This window comes from Artemia sp. Qi Xiang Cuo, chromosome 14 (assembly GCF_049724085.1).
Source record: "Artemia sp. Qi Xiang Cuo chromosome 14, ASM4972408v1, whole genome shotgun sequence".
Lineage (NCBI taxonomy): Eukaryota > Metazoa > Arthropoda > Branchiopoda > Anostraca > Artemiidae > Artemia > Artemia sp. Qi Xiang Cuo.
The window spans coordinates 13,392,114-13,405,082 of NC_142807.1; the positions used below are offsets into that span (position 1 = coordinate 13,392,114).

Genomic DNA, 12,969 nt, shown 5'->3' on the forward strand with positions numbered 1-12,969 from the left:
TTCTCATAAATCACAAAAGTTTTCTCAGGCTCGTAGCTTCTAATGGGTGCATAAAAATTGATGAATGTTATACATCTGGAGTTTCCAAAAAATCCAATTCAGTTTATATATTTGTTATTATAAAAATTCCGTGTTTTACAGTTTCGGTTGCTATTTGGCTGAGTTGCTCCTTACTTACAGTATGTTGCCACAAACTATTTGATTACCTAATCAGGCTTGGAATCAACTCCTAGAAACGACATTGGTGGACATTAATTTTTGACAACTTTGTATAGGTATTTCTCAGATCCATATTACAAGACTTCCACGACTTTAGTGGCTCAGTTTTACTTGGAACTAAAGACTTCCTACTGAAAATCTAGAGAGCCAGATGCAGCGAGAGAGCCAGATGAAAATATAGACAGATGTAGCTGATGACGAAGCTTGTCTTGCATTGACTACTGAAACTTGACAATTTGATCTCCAAAACTGGCTTGATTCTTGATTCAGCACTTGTATCTAATGATACAGATTCCAGTAAGGCTCGATCCATGTATTTTGCTATTTTACTCTCAACTTGGAGAAGATCGTCAGGGTAATATACAATTGCTAGAAACATAGATTGAGGTATGTGGCAACCGTGAAGAGTGTGATATGAACAAGGCCTATAAGTTTGGAAGGTATTTTATCTAGCCAAGTCTTTTGGAGTTTCTCAGCAACATTTGAGAGCCCACCCTCGTTAGACATAGTTTGAGAACGGGCTATGCCATCTTATGGCTACAGTTGTGCATGCTGTGTATCTTCATATATGAGTCAGTATCTTGAATAGGTTATTCTTCTTCGCGGCCATTTTCAAAACAATTTCTATGTTGGATCTTTTCTGCTGGACGTTCACTAGTAGATACCAGAAAAATGCCGAAATAATATCGTTTTCGATTCCGATATTTAAATTTTGATATTCGGTATCGATAATTAGTGCGATATATCGATATTCGATATTGCCCAACACTAGTTGTAATGAGCAGTTATGACAGAATTGAGAATTGTTTATGGAAATGACATAAATAATTGCAAAAAAAAGAGATGTTTCTTATTAATATTAAAAGTGTACTCGTTTGCTAAAAGTTTTCCAGCGAAATCGTTTACAGATTGTTTTGGGTACCCAACTGACTGACCGTATCTCAAGCTGTAGGCTGTACGGAAAGTGTGGTTCAATCCTGCTTTCTAGGGGTATAATGAGAGAAAGGTTCAGATGGCTAGGACACTATGGATATTGCCAAAGATTGTCCTTTTTGACCCACCGTCTAGGGCTAAAAGAAAAGCAAGTCGTTCTCGTTTGGGGTGGGAGGATGTCGTAATGAAAGATTTAAGGTATATAGGAACTGCCTGGGAGGGTGTAAAGTGGAAGGCTTTGAATAGATTGGGATGGAGGAAAAGTGGGTGTACCTGTGTGGGCCTCAGGCGCTTTGGTACTGTGATGAGTTTTTTTATTAGTATTAGTTATGGTATTAGTAACCTTTCTACTAAGATAAATCCTATTGGTATTTTATACCACACATTTTGCCTGTATTTTGGAACAAAAGTAGAATTTTTCTTAATCCTTTCTCTTTTCTTCTTTTTTTTTCTTGTTTTGTCTTACTTTCTCTTTGGCTGCTCAATTTTACAAGCGGGGAGAATTTTCCAGAGTTAACTGAGCCCCTCTCGGTGGTGTCAAGGTGTCCACCGTTGTTTTCCCATCCCCAGTACCCCACCCGATAGTTTCAGACTGACTTGGGCAGGCAGTACTCATCCCTCAGAAGAGAGGGGAGTATCACCCACTACTCGCCATCTATTAGCGACATTTGTTACTTAGAACCGATATCGGCGAGAAAACTTCTTTTCTCCATCTTTGGGTTACTGTTGAAGGAATTTTTCTTTTCGTCACGGTCATTACTTCGTTCGCCTATTTGGATTGAATCCTTCTCCCCATCCCTGGGTTGATTTTGGCAGCCTGCCATGATTTGACCCCCCTGGGATGAATCTCGGCCAACGAAATACCGTGCCTCGTAGCGAAACACTGAGCAGGACGGTGAATGGGTGGATAGTAACTGAAACGAATTTCTTGATCTGAATATGGTGATGCGCAAATAAGTTCGAGCTGTTTTAACAATAGATTGCGTAACGTGTTTATTATTTGATAAATCTACATTTTTAAACATTCATTGGAAAGCTGTTGTCGTTAGAGTAGAGTAGATTTTTTATTTATTTAAAACACATGCCTAAATAAATGTCGCAAAACAGCGCACATGCCTGGTGGCATACTTTAGCGCTGGAAATATTGCCAGCGAAAATACACAGCCATTTTCTAACTAAGTTTTACAACAACGAAACGGAAAACCATAATAAACAAAATGCTTAACGTGTCGTAAGATATTTCTTCACCAGTCTTAGAAAATGTCGCTTGTTGCTGCATTCTTGAACTGTTGCTGGAATTGAGCTCCAGATTTTTGGCCCAGCGTGAAGGTGTTAGGTACACATATCAGTATAAGTTTTTTAGTTAAAGGGTAAACAACAATGTTTTTACTTTATCGAATATGGCGAATTTTGTAGCGGATAATGTGGTTTTGCGGGAGATTTTACTTCAGTGTGGAGAAAGATGCTTCCGAAAGCCGTCATATTTTGATGGAAATATATGATGATCATGGTTTAGCTGAAAGAACGTGTTGAAAGTGGTTTACACGGTTTTAAAGTGGCAATTTTAACCTTGGAGACAAGGAGCTTGTTGGAGCAAGAAAAATAGTTTGAAGATGAAGAATTGGAGATAGTGTTCTATGAAGACGCATCACAAACGCAGGAAGAGCTATATGGCTAAAATTTATGGCTATTTTGTTTTCGATTCTGTTTTCTGCTTCTGGCTCAGTATTGGATCAGTATACTCTGTCTCAGTGTTTGCTCAAATATTGTTTGTTTTTTGAAATAAGTGTATTTTTCATTTTTATTTTAATTTCTTCTCATTGATAATAAATTTCAAACAATTTAATTGATGTGATACTATGAGGTCTAACTCTTCGTTCGGATATTTTAAGTTCAGACTCATCAAAGAATTTTTTCCCAAAATATTAGCTTATTTTTCAAAATAATTTGAACAGTTTTAAGAAAAAAATATCATAAATATTAGTGAAACTAAAATTGTTTTTGAATCTGTTTGAGACATACTACTTCAACTCGCTAGTATTTTGAAAGTTGTTATTTTGCTAAAAAGTAATATTCGATGTCTGGGGACCCGGTTCTCATCAGTGTCTTATATTCTTTGCTGCTATATAGAAGAAATGTTAGTTATATTTTGTAAAAGTGGAGTTTTACTATTTCGAATTCTTGCTTTTAAAAGTATTTCAAATGAAAGTGTGAAAAATATTTTCATTTTTTTAGATTTAGCCTACGCTAAAGGGCTGAGCATTTGTGTCTCTTCGAATGCGTTTATTCTTTCTAGTTAGGTGTAATGATTGTAAGAGCAACAGTTGTAATAGGAGAATTTCAAAGACAGAGAGAAGATCCCGTCCATTTTTGGGTACACCCATTTTTTGCACGCTAGGGTTCCCTCGGCCCAGAGACTTACGGGTATAATTTTCAAACCAATCAGATCCAAAAAGCTTTTGGACCAATTGTTGGGCCCCTAAACAGCCTCCTCTCTAAAAAAAAAACTAAAGGAAAAATAACGATACCCTTGAGTTAGGGAACGATATTTAAAAATTTTCAACTGATAGGAAAGTATCATTCTCTGGCTTGTTGCCAGGTTCAAATTTGAAAGGAAATAATTTTATCATTTTATTGTTGTTCTATAATAGAAAAAAGGGCTAAGAAAAAAGTTTCAAAATTATTCAAAATAAAAAAAATATTATTTTGTTTGTATTTGGGTCTACTTAGCATGTGGATGTACGGCTGTAAGATTGAAGCTATTGTGGAAAGAAAAGTCTTTGGTCCCTTTTTTGGAGGGATGAATTTTATTTTTAGTTTTTCTTGTGCGTTCAGCTCATTTTGTTCTAAAGACCTAGGGATGTAAGTTTCAAGGTGATCGAATTTTTTTTCTTTTTTGGGCTACACCTGTGATGGGGGAGGGGGTTGTAGTACCATGCTATCTAGAAATGTTGACCTGATTTTGTCGAGGTTTATACGGTTGTTTAGGGGCAAAAAGGGTCGTGGTAGAAGGGGTGCCGTAAATCACTTTCGGGCCTTTAAAGAACACTAGAACCTACAATATTCAATCAAATACTTGCCTCCTAATTTTATGTCAACGCCTTTTCCATACAAAGTGACCGTCAATCGGATATGTTCTTGGTAAAAATAAGCTTGGGGGGAGGGCTGACGTCCCTCCATTCATTTTTGACTCTTAAAAAGGGCATTAAAACTTCCGACTTCCAATCAGTAGAGCTCGGTCCAATCCAAAGTTTATACAACTACCCGTTCCATAAATACCTTTCATGCCCTAGGCATAACTTACGACCCTTGCCCATGGGCTCTGTGGGATAGTGCCCCCCCCTCCCCTAAAGACATTGTTATATGATTTTTGGACTAGTGGTAACGAAATGGCTATCTGATGATTTCAATTGAATGTGTTTTGGGAAAAGAGGATGTCAGGGAGGGGGTTAGTTGCTCTCCATCATCTTTTACTTTTAAAAGGGAAGTAGAACTATGCATTTCAAATCAAATGAGCCTCTTCTAAAGTTCCCACGACCACCTCTGCCATGAAACCTTATATGCCCCTGGGGCATAACTTGCAACTCTTACCCCCAGACTCTGGGGGATTCTGTCACCCCAAAAGCCTTATTATATGATCTTTGGACTATTTTTGAAGAAATGGCTATTTCAAAATTTTTATCGGATGCGTTCGTGAAAAATAAAAGGTAGGAGAGGGTGGGAATGGCTGCTGCCCCCGATCCCTTTGACTCTTAAAAAACAGAACTAGAAATCTGATTTCCAATCAAATGAGCCCCCTTGGGAGTTTATACGACAACTCTTTCTCTCAAAACCTTATATGCCCTTGGGGCATAACTTATAACACTTGCGCTGAGGGCTCAGAGGAGGGGTGTGTCATCCTCAAAGACATAATTTCCATACCTTTAACTACGCTGAACAAAATGGCTCAAAATTTTTATTAGATTTGTTTTGGGAATTAATGGGCATGGGGGGGGGGGGGGGGGGCTTTTTGCTCTCCAGTCAATTTTGACTTTTAAAAAAGGCCCTTTCAATTTCCAATTGAGTTAACGTTTTTTGAAGTTTCTACGACAACAAATGACCATCTCAAAATTTCTATTGGATGCATTTTGGGAAAATACGAGCTGTGGTGGGATATCCGCCCTCCAATCACTTTGAGTCTTAAAAAAGGTACTAAAAGTTTTGATTGCCAATCCAGTGAGCCCCTCCGAAGTTTATATGGCCACCATTTCTATAAAAAACCATATATATCCCCAGGACATAACTAACAACCCTTACTCCGAGGGTAGCGGGGGAGGGGGGGGGGTTTGCACCCTCAAAGACATAATTACCGGACCTTTAAACTATGCTGAACAAAATGGCTATCTCCAAATTTTGATTGGATGTGTTTGGGGAAATGGTGGGCGTGTGAGGGGGATCATTTCACCTCCAATCACTTTTGACTATTATAAGGGGCACTAGGCCCTTCAATTTCCAATTGAATGAGCCTTTTTGAATTGTCTACGGCAACAAATGGCCATCTCAAAATTTCTTTAAATTGCATTTTGGCAAAACACGAGGTGTGGGTGGGTCACTCTGAATCACTCTGAATCTTAAAAAGGGCACTAGAACTTCTGATTACCAAGCCTATGAGCCTCTCCGAAGTTTATACGATCATCCTTTCTATATAAACCTTATATGCACCCAGTGCATAAGTTATAACCCTTGTCCTGAAGGCTGTGCGGGGTTGTCATCCTCAGAGACATAATTTTTGGGTCTCTCAACTACGTTGACCAAAATGGCTCTCTCAAAATTTGATTGGATGTGTTTGGGGAAATGGTGGGCTTGGGAGGAGTGTTAGTTGTCCTCCAATCACTTTCGATTATTAAAAAGGATATTATCCCGTTCAATTTTCAATCGAATGAACCCTTTTTGAAGTTTCTACGACAAATCCTTCGACACGAAGCGCCCTGGTCTAAAACCAAAAAAAAAAGAAAATACTAATATATTGTCCCCACATCGCTCTTTACTTAGGCAGTTCTATTGTCCTGCCTATGATTTGTGTATTTCAGGCCCCCATCATCTGAAAAATTTTGATGGGTCACAATTTTTAAGAGATGATAAAGAACCTTGGAACAATTCGTTACTATTACAGCATGGAAATTTGTATGATTTTAGAAAAGGAACTTGACTTTCCCAAAAAGGATCTTTGTAGAAAATATTCAATGAAGTTCAAAATGTGTTAGAAAGCTAAATCCACTATCTGCAAAACGAGAGATTTTTTATTATCAGATAAAATTTTTTGTTAGTCCAGATAACCTAGTCACAACACCCCCTCTCCCCCCACCTCCCCCCGTGGATACGGCCTTGCTTTGGCTGCATGAATATATTCATGTGGAATCAAAATTTGTTGATTATGTGCTGCTTGTTGGAGAGACTTCTTGGAAACTGCGTGTTTTATGAGTTTACGAAGAGAGGCTAACGTAAGAATATTGAAAATCACTACCTGATAATTTTTATATAGGATTTACTAGCACAAAATGTATTTAAATTTAGTAAATTTCATTTCAATTAACTCTTTTTTTTTTTTTAGCTTAATAAGTTCTCGAAGGATGTATCAACTCGATTGGGACTCTAAGAACACCGTTTTCAAGCACTTTTTTTCCGCTGCCTTATATACGATGTTGAAATGTGTCATTTTCTTGTATCTAGAATAAAACCTCAAGTAATCGATTCCATCATTTTTTAAATCATTTTTTCTACCAAAATTTTCTATAGAGTAAATAGTTGAATCTCGGATGTTAACTCACTTCACCCAACGGTGAAACACATTTCGCATAGGTGATTACACATAGGTGTTTTTGGCTGCATTTGGGACAGTGGTACAGTTTGTGACGATAAAGACTCCGAAGTGGGCCCTAAGTTAATTACCAAGCGATAGTAAATTAAAAGTGGTTTAATATGGTTAAAGTGTGAGGGGTAGAGTTTCAGTTGATATTCGAAGCTAATGTACTGAGGAGTGCATAAAGCCTTTTCCTATTCCTCCTCTTTGCCTTGTTATATCAGCTTGACTGTATTGAACATCTTATAGGGACTACAACTTATATATCCGAATAGGGACTATTTAATCTGGTAGAGATCCCAACCAATTTGGAACCTTCAGGTTCTTGAGACCCTTTCCTAGCGATATTTTTTTTTTTCGTGTGTCGAGGGTTTTCATGTCGAAGGCCTTCTTCAATTTTGACTCTCCTCATAGTTTTGATAATGATGGATGTATTACCAAGGGTAATAAACAGGGATATATATAAATTCCCCTTAAAGAGGGATACATTTTTGAAGCGTTGTTTTTCAATGGTTAAAGAAAATTGTCGAATGGGGAGATACAAATTTTTTTACACCTCCCTTTTTTTTAGAAGAATTTTGTTGTTGAGTGATTAGTCAGGAGTTGTGTTTTCTGGTTGACTTGAGGTTAAGGGGACCAATTGGGGAAAGGGAGCAAGGAAAATCTTAAAATATTCTGGTTTATGCCTAGATTAAAAAAAAAACCTTTTTGGGTATTTTCATTCGAAAGCAATGCCCCTCCCCCTAGATTTTGATAAATAACCTTTTTGTTCAATTCCCCTTTTTGCATATCTATTGCCCCCCTTGTCCCCCTATATTTTCGGGAATTGGCACACCTGCTTGGGGTCAAGAAATATTCCTTCCAAGTCCCTGTGTTCTTAGCTATACTCGTCAGCCTCCAATCAGTACTATATTTATGGAAACAAATTAATTTACTTTTACTAGTATAGTATTCTACTAACTTTTTTCAGTGGCTTCTTTCGTTTAAATCTATTCCTTGCAAATTGGAAAATCATTTGGATAAATAAAGGTTTCAACTTGGCAGCTTAATTAGCGTTCAGTGGCGTAGAAATGGTGCTCTTGACTATTGAGAGACTTAAGGGGGTGGTAGCACCGATTTTATTTGTGGTGATTTATGCTCATTTTGTGTTTGATATCTAGTTTAAACTATCATTAATTTTGTACTTGCTCTTTACTTTTTATAAGAATACTTTCCACATGATATATTTATGGTATTCTAAGTTTTTATTTGCTGATGTACCCCATTTTTGAAAAAATTCGAATTTTTGTAAAAAAAAATTTTGACATCAAATTTTGTGTTTAAAATTTAACCAAATCAAAATAGCGTAAGTGTATCCAAGCTATCAAAGAAATTAAACAGATTTTTTTGCGAATGGTATCAAGTTTTCCATTTCAGGTCAGCTAGAGGAGGTATGAAACTAAATTAAACACCACTATTTGTGTCCAGATTTTTAAGGGGGTGTGTGTTGTTAAAAATTCCTGAAAATTTTTCTCCAGCATACAAATAGCAGGCCAAACTATAAATTCTTAAAAAAGTGAAAAGATTTAAAGAATTATTTTATTTTTCCCTGAAAAGACTATGTCAATATAAAACAAACAGAAATTAATCAAAAAAACTTTTTTCACAACATAAGCTTGTTAAATGAAAGTAAAGAACTCCATTAAACAAAAAATGAGTAAAAATAAAATTAAATAATCTACCAAGCGTTAAACTACCACAAATCAGCATTAATAAATTAAGGAAACCCAAACGAACAGAAATTATAATAAGTAACTGAGTCAATCTTCCCAAGGCCAGAACATAATTTGTAATTTACTGAAAAATACAAATGAATGTGCATTGTCAGTTTAATATACATATACTTATATTTGGTAATCAAAATGTTAATATTATTTGATTTATTAAAGTTATAAAAGTAAAAACATTTATATTTTTTTCAGTAAAGTGCAAATTAAATTTTTTTTCCGAGTCAAGCTCAAAACGAGCAGAAATTAACGTAAATAGGGCTCAAAACCCCTATGCCTTCCAAAGGCCAGAACATAATTTGCACTTTACTGAAAAAAAATACAAATGAATGTGCATTGTCACCTTAATATACATATACTGATATTCAGTAGTCAAAACGTTATTATTATTTGATTTCTTAAAGTTATAAAAGTAAAAACATTTATATTTTTTCAGTAAAGTGCAAAATATGTTCTGGTCTTGGGAAGGCATAGGGCCTTAGAGCCCTACTCAAGCCTAGTTCTGCTTGTTTTGAGTCGGCTCCGTTTTCTGTGACAATTTCTGTTCGTTTCTGGTTCATTTATTTATCGATGCTGATTTGTGGTTTTTTCACGCTTGGTAGATTATTTGATTTTATTTTTGCTCATTTTTGGTTTAATGGAGTTCTTTACTTTTTTTTGAAAAACTTATTCTGTGGAATTTTTTTTAATTAATTACAATAAATAGTCAAATCAAACTCAAAACGAGAAAAATTTAACATGAGCGGGGTGATGACCCCCCGTGCCTTCTCAAGACCAGAACACAATTTGCGCTTTATTGAAAAAACAAAAAACATGACCATGGGTTGTCAGTTTAATTGACATATGCTTATATTCCTTAAAGTTTTTATGATTTTTCATTTATCAAAATAGGAGAAGTGAAAACATTTCAAAATTATTTTGTTTTCAGTAAAGCGCAAATTGTGTTCTGGTCTTGAGAAGGCATGGTCATCAGCCCTGGTCATGTTAATTTTTTCTCGCTTTGAGCTTGACTCGGCTATTTATTGTAATTTCTGTTCGTCTTGAGTTTCATTTATTTATTGATAGTGATTTGGAGTAGTTTTACGGTTTGAAGATTATATGACTTTGTTTTTCCTTATTCTTGGTTTAATAGAGCTCTTTACTTTTCTTTGAAAAACTCGTTTTTTGGAAAGTTTTTTAAACCAATTTCTGTTCGTTTTTATTGACATAGTCTTTTTCATGAAAAAAATAATATTTTATACCTTTCCAGCTTTTTTCTATAAGAACCCATAGTATGGGTTGCTATTTGTATGTTGTAGAAAATTTTTCAACAATTTGGAATCCTGACACAACCATTTTTTTTTAATTTTATTTTATAGCTTCTGAAGTTGACCTGAAAAATTAAACTTAACATGATTCCCAACAGATTCTATCTATGCTCTATGACAACCTGGATGTATTTACACTCTTTTTCTTCTATTTAAACTGTAAGAGCGGAAGTAGTAATAGTTATCAAAATTACCACAATAATCAAAATTATCACACAAAAGAACACTACTTTCATGAGTTATTAAATTAACAATTAAAATTAACACTTCCCAAATCAACACTTCATTCAAAAATTAAATAAAATAAAATAAATTAAGCTTCGTGTGCAGCTCTACATAAATTATGAGAAAAAACATTTAAATTAGATAAAAATATCTTTTGCCTTTTCTCCAAAACATCAACAGGGTTTCTTATTTTATATGTATTCATTAAAAAAGTATTTGATTCAGATTTAGAAAAGCGGCAAAGGAACTTAGCAAAACTAAAAAATGTGGTTTTTACGTCTGCAATATTACTAATTCTAAAAAACGGGAGAAGCAATGAAAAACTAAAATTTGAGGCTCAGCGACTGTATTATATACCCGAGCCAGTGATTTCCGAGAAAGAATATCGCGAAGACATCTTTTGAACAGAGAAAGTTATACATTCGATTTTAAAAACATCGCTCCATTAGTTTAGAAAAACCCGAAAGAATAGAAATGGGTCTATAATTCGAGCAATTAGTCTGGTCACCATTTTTATATAGCGGTAAAATTTCCGCTTTTTGGAAAAAATCCGGAAAAGTTCCCGATCTAAATGACAGATTTATTAAATGACACATAACTTTATTAATACTAGGTAAAATGGCTTTAACAATATTGGTCGATGATTCATCAATCCCCGGGGAATTTCCATTCTTTAAAAGTATACCAACCTTAGCAAGCTCTTCCTCTGTTACCGGAGTTAAAAACAAAGAATTTTCAGAAGGAATTCCTAGGTACGTACGATAATTACAATGCCCATGGGACATATTACGTTGGAGCTTATTAGCTACTGACTGCCCGATTGACACGAAATAGAATTTATGTAATTTGCCATTTCTAGTTCCCTTTCAATTGTATTACCATGGGCATCCCGTATGTTTGAAGGTGAAGAAGACGTCCGCGATTGACTTAGACATGAGTTGATTAGTTTCCAAGTTTTCTTTGAGGACTTACTTACTTCATTAAAAGAATCAAAATAAAATTTCATTTTAGCATTACGTGTTATTTTTGAAAGTAGGTTTTTATAATTTTTTAAGGTTCTTCTATTTTCTTCACTTGGGAAATATATAAAAGTTTTATAGAGATTGTTTTTATGTTTTATTGAAGTCAAAAGGGCGGGCGATATCCATGGTTAGATAGGTTGATTATATTTCCGTTTTTTTTTACTCTTGGGAACGACTCATCAAGTGCAGCATTAAATCCTTCTAAACAATAATCCGTCGCAGAGTTCATTTCATCAGCATCAAATACAGAAGACCAATTAGGCAAATTCAGTTTATCCTTTAAACATATAAGATTTTTATTTATTAATAATTCGGGTTGCTGTTTCTGGTGATTTTATTTTATGAGTCAGGTATCTCACATCAGAAATTAACAAAAAATGATTATAGAAATCCGTCAGAACAACCTGTGAAGACGTGGCTGGTTTTGTTAAAAATATGTTGTCAATGAGAGTTGCACTAGTCGATGCAACACGCATTGGAATTGTACACGAAGGAATTAGGGAATTCGATGTCATTAATGTAATAAATTCTGTTGTATGGGTATTTTCTTTAAATTCCAGTAGGTTTATATTAAAATCCCCCATAACCACAACATCCTTATCGTCCAAAGATGCTAGTAACGACTCCAGAGATTGCAAAAAAGCGGTATTGGGGCTGGCGGGGGCTAATACACAACACAAACTGGATTCTTTTTAGTCCCAAGTCGACATTCAACAGCCAGTATTTCACACACTTTTTCAACATTATATTTTTCCAGTTCTGGCAGTCGCTCAAACTGCGCTCCATCATTCAAAAATAACCCAAGGCCACCTTTTTCATGGACTAGTCGATTCTTATCAATGAATTTATATCCCGGGATTTTCACATTATACTTTGTCTCATCATTAATAAATGTTTCACAAATCCCCAAAATGTCAATTTGATTTGCTGGCAAAAAATTTTTTGTTCATTAATAGAACTCATGAGCCCTTGTACATTCACAAACCCCATTCGCAATGAATTATCTTCAAGTCTATTTATTTCATCAGGAGAAATGTACGATGACGGTCTTATTTTAGAAAAAGTGTTGTTTTCTCTTTGACCGAAAACATGAAAAGTTTCAGAAAGTAAAGATAGGTTAAGGGGGTTTTCCCTCCAAGGCCACCAGTCCATTGGTCCCCCTCCGCACCTGCAAACTTTAAAGTCAACTAAATAATATTTGAAAGATCCCACCCCGTGCCATTAAGCCCGCGTGAAAAGGAGCCCGTACCACTGCCGAGTCATGAAAACCTATTATGCTTATCATCCTTCGAGAAGACCTAAGTTGAGAAGATATAAGTAGAACAGAAATAACTGGCGTAGAAATAATCAAAAGAAACTTGAACCATGCTTGCCTAAATAATACATAAAAATAAAAAATCATGATTTCTCAAACACAAAAACGAAACAATTATCAATCTAGAGCGGGATTGATCTAATATCTATACACTAGTCGCCTTTAATATCTCTTATGCTTTTGCCCACTGCGACTCAGTATCCGATTTATACTCTAGCCAGAGCTTGGCCCCTTTTTGTTTCACTCTTGTGAGTTATGCGGATCCATTCTCTCGCAGCTCCTTACCCTTAGACAGTAACTCGCTTCTAACAGAGTTTAATTTGGGTGGCAAATCCGTGTAAAT

General features: G+C 35.4%; 1 long non-coding RNA gene across 6 annotated transcripts in view; it reads left to right on the top strand.

Moving 5' to 3' along the window:
- Positions 1-6,875, top strand: part of LOC148944159 (uncharacterized) — a 132,834-nt gene extending 125,959 nt beyond the window's left edge. For all 6 annotated transcript variants that reach the window (XR_016142823.1, XR_016142827.1, XR_016142824.1 and 3 more), the window contains one exon: positions 6,743-6,875. This is a non-coding gene — a long non-coding RNA (uncharacterized LOC148944159). The remainder of the gene's footprint in view (positions 1-6,742) is intronic.
- Positions 6,876-12,969: the final 6,094 nt, after the last annotated feature.